Source organism: Rhinoderma darwinii, chromosome 5 (genome assembly GCF_050947455.1).
Source record: "Rhinoderma darwinii isolate aRhiDar2 chromosome 5, aRhiDar2.hap1, whole genome shotgun sequence".
In the NCBI taxonomy this organism is placed as follows: Eukaryota; Metazoa; Chordata; class Amphibia; order Anura; family Rhinodermatidae; genus Rhinoderma; species Rhinoderma darwinii.
The window spans coordinates 337434186-337442714 of record NC_134691.1 but is presented as its reverse complement, the minus strand read 5'-3'; the positions used below and the strand labels follow the sequence as shown (position 1 = coordinate 337442714).

Below are 8529 nucleotides of genomic sequence, written 5' to 3'. Positions count from 1 at the left end.
CATGAGGAAAAAAATATCGCTTACAATGACTGGCCATTAACGTCCAGAATTTTGTGGATGTTAGATTTAATCTATCTATAGATCAACAAAAAAAGCATAAATATTAAATCTAAAATTAGGCCTCATTCACACGACAGGGTCCGAGTGTCGGCCGGGAAAATCGTCCGTTTTTGGCAGATTTTCCCGGCCGGTTTGCATCCGTTCCGATTCCGTTCCGGGCCGAGTTGCCATTTTTGCCGGCCGATTTGGACCCGATTTGCATCCGTTTTTTTCCCTGTCCGTTTTAAAATCGGATGAATTTCATTTAAATTTGTTGCCACACACAGCCCTTTGTAGATAATGCCATAGCCCCCCTGGTAGGCGATGCCACACAGCCCCCTGTAGGCGATGCCACACAGCCCCCTGTAGGCGATGCCACACAGCCCCCTGTAGGCGATGCCACACAGCCCCCTGTAGGCGATGCCACCAAGTCCCCTGTAGGTGATGCCACCCTGCCCCCCGTAAGTGATGCCACCCTGCCCCCTGTAGGCGATGCCACCCAGCCCCCTGTAGGCGATGCCACCCAGCCCCCTGTAGGTGATGCCACCCAGCCCCCTGTAGGTGATGCCACCCAGCCCCCTGTAGGTGATGCCACCCAGTGCCCTGTAGGTGATGCCACATAGCCCCCTGTAGGTGATGCCACACAGCCCCCTGTAGTTTGCACCCATCCCCCCCTTCCAGGAGAAGCCCTTTGTAGATAATGCCATAGCCCCCCTGGTAGGCGATGCCACACAGCCCCCTGTAGGCGATGCCACACAGCCCCCTGTAGGCGATGCCTCACAGCCCCCTGTAGGCGATGCCACACAGCCCCCTGTAGGCGATGCCACACAGTCCCCTGTAGGTGATGCCACCCTGCCCCCCCATAAGTGATGCCACCCTGCCCCCTGTAGGTGATGCCACCCTGCCCCCTGTAGGCGATGCCACCCTGCCACTTGTAAGCGATGCCACCCAGCCCCCTGTAGGTGATGCCACCCAGCCCCCTGTAGGTGATGCCACCCAGTGCCCTGTAGGTGATGCCACATAGCACCCTGTAGGTGATGCCACACAGCCCCCTGTAGGTTGCACCCATCCCCCCCTTCCAGGAGAAGTCACTGACTTCAATGTCCATATATGGATAGTGTAGTCACTGACTTCTCCTGAAGAGGAATTCCCTGCCACAGGTCGGGAATTCCGCTTCAGAAGTGAGTGACGTCACTGTGTCCATATATGGACAGTGTAGTCACTCACTTCTCCTGTAGCGGAATCCCCGGCCATAGAGTCGGGGATTTCGCTGCAGAAGTGAGTCACTTCGCTGTGTCCATATATGGACAGTGTAGTCACTTCTCCTGTAGCGGCATCCCCGGCCATAGAGTCGGGGATTCCGCTGCAGAAGTGCGTGACTTCGCTGTGTCCATATATGGACAGTGTAGTCACTCACTTCTCCTGTAGCGGCATCCCCGGCCATAGAGTCGGGGATTCCGCTGCAGAAGTGAGTGACTTCGCTGTGTCCATATATGGACAGTGTAGTCACGCACTTCTCCTGTAGCGGCATCCCCGGCCATAGAGTCGGGGATTCCGCTGCAGAAGTGAGTGACTTCGCTGTGTCCATATATGGACAGTGTAGTCACGCACTTCTCCTGTAGCGGAATCCCCAATCCCCGGCCGGGGATTGGGGATTCCGACTCCTACAGCGAGCACTAAAAGACCCTCCTCCTCCTCCTCCTCCTCACATGCACTCTGCACTGTGAGGAGAAGAGAGAGTGCGCGAGCGACGGTAAACCCGGCCATCACTCGGGACACATTCCGGTGATGGCCGTGTATTACCCGGCCCCATAGACTTCTATGGGAGACGGGCGGCCGGGCATCCGGCCGAAAATAGAGCATGTCCTATTTTTTGACGCCCGGCTTTCCCGGCCGTCAAAAAATCGGTCGTGTGAATAGCCCCATTAGGGGTCTATTATTCCTAATGCAGCCGGGTGCCAGCCGATTTATGAACGGCCGGCACCCGGCCGGGAAACCCTGTCGTAGGATTTAAAACAAAAATATAAAAATTACCGGTTGGCACAACGCACATAATAGTTTGTTGCCAGCGGGAGTGAGTTTCCGCCCATTGCCAAACCATTGCAACGCTGAAATTGTGTGGGCCCAGAAACTGTGTCCACGAGATCAGGAGTGGAAGAACGGGAGCCAATCACAGCAGCTCTCCCGCTCTAACTGCGAGGGTCAGAGAAACCAATCTCTGTTGTTTAACCCCTTCTATACCGCACATAGAATGGGTAAAACAAAGAGGGGATGCCCATTTATAGGCATCTCAGGGAACCCCTGTGAATGACCCTAGGGCTGTCTGTTACTATGGCCAGTGGTTGGGGTATACCTATGGATGCTCTACAAACTGCCTGTGTATATAACATATACTGGGTGATAGATAATATATAGTAAAAAAAAAAAGATCAATAAACAAAATTCATTTAAACGGTGAAAAAAGTAAAATCAATGAAATATTAATTTAAAAAAATTAGACCATTTTTTTTTTAGAATAAAGCGGTTTTATTAAATATTGGAAGATACAAAACTATACTGATATATTAAATATAATCTGTACAGTAAAGTTATAATACTAAGATGATTTAAGGGCATAAACTATAAAAACTAGGGTGAAATATATTTTTTCTATATTTTCACAATATCTTAAATCTGTAAAAACTAAACGCAAACTTAGAATTCCCTAATAAAGTACAACTTGTCCTGCAAACAACAAGACCTCATACAGCCATGTCATAGTAAAAATAAAGAACCTGTGACAAACAGAACGTGGGAAGGAAAAGACAAAAAAGTTCAATAAATAAATAAACAAACAAATAAAACAATGTACAAAAATAAAAAAGAAATACAAAATATTACACTGAGAATTCAATGAATGGATTACAATCCCCATCATGGAGTTAGCGCTGAGCTGAGTCAGCGGGCGTTTGGTTGTAGTATCAGGAGGCTCCTGTATAGGGTTAATCCTCCTGTCCTGACACTGCGCACATTGTAATCTGGTCACTTTGTAACATATAATGGGCCTGAGAAGCGGCCACAATCTACAGATAAGGATCATGTTCTCCGCTGCGGATTACAATGCTTTTTGTTAGAGCAGGTGGACTGTGGGAATGGGACAAGGCCTTAGTTGTGCCCGTTAGACCAAGACAAGGGAGACCTCACCCCCCCCCCCCACGCTGCCCTGTGATCTTGAAAAATTTAAGGGGAAAGCTTTTCCCACCGAACCGTGAACAATTTTAAAAATTGTAACTAAATATCTGAGGGGTGTGTATACTTTCACAACCCTGTTTTTAAATAACTCCATTGACTCTAAAACAATAAATTTAAACAAGTTTGCAAGTAGTCTTGATTAAAAAAAGTCTCCTACCGTTTTGTGTGTACAGCTCCTATGCAGTGCTATGCGTCTTAAGGGTTAAAGTCCGCTGTGTAGTCTGCTCTTGCATTGATGTGTTAGGGTATGTTCACACGGTCTATTTTCGGCCGTTTCTTGGGCCGTAATTGCCCGAAAAACAGCCGAAAAATCGGAAGCAGAACGCCTCCAAACATCTGCCCATTGATTTCAAAGGGGAAAAAATAGTGAAAAACAGTGCAGGACACTTCTTGGGACGTTTTTGGAGCCGTTTTTCATAGACTCTATTGAAAACCGCTCCAAAAACGGCCATAAAAAACGCAGCGAAAATCGCGAGTGGCTCAAAAAACGTCTGAAAATCAGGAGCTGTTTTCCCTTCAAAATAGCTTCCGTATTTTCAGACGTTTTTGAGCTTGTGTTTCAACATACCCTTACGCTGCCGCTTCCTCCTCTTTTCTATTAACTTTAGGTTATAGAGACAGAAGGAAGTGACACACAACTGCAAGATCAGACTACACAAGGTTTGTTTGTAGTCTGTAACCGTGGAGACACATAGACCTGTATCGGTGCTGTAGACGCCAAACAGCAGAAGATGTGTAAATCCAGATTTAAATAAAACATGAAGCAACTTTACATATAGAGGCACTGAAGCAATAAAAAAAAAAAAAACAAAGTATGCAAAATGTACATCGCCTATAGTGGTGAAAAGTGTTACTGCGCTCCTCAAGGGGAAAAAAGTGAGTTTATTTAATTTTTTTTGCCTTTCAGTATGACCCCACAGATAAGAACCTCCTTCTCGATGGACAGTATGTGCCGAAGATCGTATTTGTTGGTGAGTTGAATGTATGGAACATGTAAACCTACACTGTATATATTTGGCGATTATAGCATACATAGCACCCACCTGATATATAACGATTACTGTAATCTGTCCATATACAAACCACGGTAACCTAATAACATCTCAGGGCGGAATTATTATCCTAAACCACTACCCAGACATCTATATTGTACTCCAGAGCAGCACTCCCTATTCTGCTGGTGGAGTCATTGTGTACATACATTACATTACTTATCCTGTACTGATCCTGAGTTACATCCTGTATTATACTCCAGAGCTGCACTCACTATTCTGCTGGTGCAGTCACTGTGTACATACATTACATTACTTATCCTGTACTGATACTGAGTTATATACTGTATTATACTCCAGAGCTGCACTCACTATTCTGCTGGTGGAGTCACTGTGTACATACATTACATCACTTATCCTGTACTGATCCTGAGTTACATCCTGTATTATACTCCAGAGCTGCACTCACTATTCTGCTGGTGGAGTCACTGTACACACATTACATTACTTATCCTGTACTGATCCTGAGTTACATCCTGTATTATACTCCAGAGCTGAACTCACTATTCTGCTGGTGCACTCACTATTCTGCTGGTGGAGACACTGTGTACATACATTACATTACTTATCCTGTACTGATCCTGAGTTACATCCTGTATTATACTCCAGAGCTGCACTCACTATTCTGAAGGTGGAGACACTGTGTACATACATTACTTATCTTGTATGGATCATGAGTTACAGTATTATTCTCCAGAGCTGCACTCACTATTCTGCTGTTATTGGAAACAATCAGCAAACTTGTTGACAAATACACTCCTAACCGCTTATCTGATCTCCTATAATGCAGGGCATGGGTCAGTTAGTTTTTCCTACGTCGGATGGTGTAAAGACTTATTGTAATTGGACCTCCACGACTACAGACTTTGTGTATACAGCTCCTATGCAGACCTGTGTGTCTCTATGGTTACAAACTACAAGTTCTTTTTAGTTAGACCCTGCATTCATGTGTTAGTCAACTCCCTTTGATCCTGCCATGTGAGGATCTACAGACAGAAGAGGGGGAAGATAGAAAGGAGTAACACATGACTGCAGAATGATGGCTTGTAGTCTAACCATGGAGACACATAGGTCTGCATAGGAGCTGCATACACAAAATATTGTAACATTTTTAATCAAGACTATTTACAGCATTACTTAATTTCTTATTTTAGATGCAAAGAAGAAATGTAAAAAAATAAATGCCTGTGATTTGGTTGAAAAAGTAGAGATCGCCTTTAAGGAAATCCTAAAATGAAATGTTAAGGTTATGTTCACACTTATTTTCAGCCATTTTTCAGGCCGTAAATTCTCCAAAAAACGGCTAAAAATACTGAGGCTGAACGCCTCCAAACATCTGCCCATTGATTTCAATGGAAAAAAACTGCGTTTCGTTCCCATGGGGCGTTCTTTTACGCGGCCGTTTGTATAAACTGCCGCGGAAAAAAACGGCTGCGGAAAAAGAAGTGCATGTCACTACTTGAGCCGTTTTTGGAGCCGTTTTTCATTGTCTCAATAGAAAAAACGCTCCAAAAACTGCCGCAAAAACCACTTGCGGTTTAAAAAACGGCTGAAAATCAGAGGCGGTTTTCCCTTGAAAACAGCTCCATATTTTAGAGCCGTTTTTTGTTTGGCGTGTGAACATATCCTAAAATCCGTCACCATAGTTTTGTTTTCATCTGACTTTCTGGATTATCGGATGTTGGATTAAAGAAATCTCAAAGGCATTTTTTTTTCTCTTCCACAGATCCCTCCCTTGTAGTCAGAGCAGACATTCCCGGGAAATATTCTAACCACCGTTACACGTACGAGCCGGACGATATTGATCTGCGTAAGTAGCGATTCCACCGTTGACCAATTCAAGGATGCTCTACTAGGACCTGGAATCCCCTCCCCTTTTTCAGTAGCCACTCGGAACTAGAGAGAAATTATTTACACCTACAATTGCCACTAGGGGGAGCTCATTATATATGGACTTACACAGCCAGTTTCAAATATGTATACAGTGAGCTCCCCCTAGTGGTGGCTTCAGGCATGCAGAATATCATATACATCTATGGCCCTATAAATATATTATGGAATTTCAGTACAGAATTTGGGACCTTGTTCTGCTTCTAAGAAATCCTTAAGTATAGATGGACAAATTATATGATTAGTTAGGCTCCATGCACATGACAGTATTTTTCATTAGTAATTACGGACCCATTCATTTCTATTGGCCACGGACGCCTTTCTGTATTTTTACGGATGGGTGTCCGTGCTGAAAAAAAATTACAGAACCCGTCCTATTCTTGTCAGTAATTACGGCACGGACTCTCCATAGAAGTCAATACATATACGGATGCAATACGGCCCATAGTTACGGACACCCTTCCGTATACACGGATGAAATGCGCATGCCTACGGATCCGCATGTACGGACAGTATTTCAGGATATATGAAAACACTGTCTTGTGCATGGGGCCTGGACCAAAAACAAATGTCTTGGCTAATAACGTGTCTGTTTTTTGTGTTTCTTTCGCTCTGTTCTTTTGTGGGGTGCAATATTTGAATCGCCATTGACAGAACATTACACACCCTTCCCACCCAGGACGCCCATTTTCTATTCTATGCATCATCCACTTTAATATAAAATTTGAGGCCCCATGCACACGAGCGTGTTTTTGCGGCCGCACTTCACCCGCAAATCTGCGGTTAATTCAGAATTTTAAGTTATTTATTTAAATCTAAAAATGCACCACCTAGAGGAATAAAGTGAGATTGCAGGCAGCCTCTTTTTGCCAGAGAAGAGAAAATAGAATCCTATTCTTCTATATATAATTCTCTGATATATACATAAATTACTATAAAAGTATATACCCCCTTACTGTTCCCCATTGGTCCCTTTAGAATAATAAGTTTTTAATATTTACCTGCTCACAATCTGCTCTCCAGCATTGCCTCCCAAGTCGCAACCATCATCTTCATTTCCCTGCCGGGACCAGAAGGGTTAGTAGTGGGTATTGTACCCTCAGGGGGGAGAAGTTTTAGGTGTGCACAAGTTTCAGCCTCTAGATGTAAACCAGAACGTTTACATTCACTGAAGACCAGCAGAGATCTTGAAATAATGAATTGAAACAAACTATATTGTAAAAGGTGCAGAACTTTATTTTTTTATAAAACCTATAAATATTATATATGTGCTCAGGGTCCATAGACTGTGCGTAAGTATATACGCAAACATGGGTCCCTACGGCGTGGCCCTTGAGGCTTTGGCCCAGGGACCGCATTGCTGTGGAGAGAGAACAAAGTTGATATACTTTTTATATTTTAGGAATTATGTCCTGGGGGTTCTTACAGTATCGTTTTATTATAGAGTTCAATGTAGACAGTATGCAGTAAGCTCCCCCTAGTGGTGGCTGCAGGAACACAGAATTTTATCCTTGAATTCTAGGTCTATACAGGGGATTTGGAGCTCTGTATCAGAAAAACAAAGCTCTGATCACTATAAAGGTATCATATGGAATCAGCACAGAATCTTGGACCTATTTAGATTAAAGGGTGGACGTTCACTTTTAAGTGTATCTAAACTTTTTTTTTTTTTTACTTTTGACATGATCGGTGACAGTCCAAGCACTGAGACTCCCATCGATCGCTGAATCAAAGCGGCAGAAGCGCTCAGGTAGTTACCCTTTAAGACCTTTGTCACGTAAAGGGTTAAACTCATGAGCGCGGCAAATATACAGCCCCACAATTAGGGCTCACAAAATACATTTGGGTGAAGAATGACACGTCCCAGGATACAGGCACTTACTGTCTATCATTCATTATTTTAATGTTTCATGGTTTTTCTCGCTTTTTTTGCTTCTAGTGTACGAGAACATGAAGAAAGCTCTAATACTCCTGAAGACCGAGCTGTAGAGACCCTGGAATTGTATATACATAGATTCAATATTGTATGGATGTGTCTGATGATATAATAATATATTTCACAACTGACATCCCCACATAGCGGTGTTTGAAGGATTAGCTGTTTTTTTTTTGTTTTGTTTTTTTAATATGTGCGACTTTTCTCTTGACTTTTTTTAAAAAATAAATCCACCTCGGTTTCTTTACCATTGTGCCTTCTTGTCGATGTTTGCGGAAGTTACCTGCCTGCGGTCAATCATTACCTGCCCTTAATTATGGAATGAAGGTTTACCAGGTAAGAGGTCACAACACAGGTCCTATAAAAAGTATTCACACCCTT

The 8529-nt window shown here is 43.7% G+C and overlaps 1 long non-coding RNA gene across 1 annotated transcript; it reads left to right on the top strand.

Moving 5' to 3' along the window:
* The first annotated feature begins 4177 nt into the window (after positions 1 to 4177).
* On the top strand, positions 4178 to 8379 carry LOC142653076 (uncharacterized). Its single transcript, XR_012848041.1, has 3 exons — positions 4178 to 4241; positions 6049 to 6132; positions 8152 to 8379. It is a non-coding gene; the product is annotated as an uncharacterized LOC142653076 (long non-coding RNA).
* The last annotated feature ends 150 nt before the right edge of the window (positions 8380 to 8529 follow it).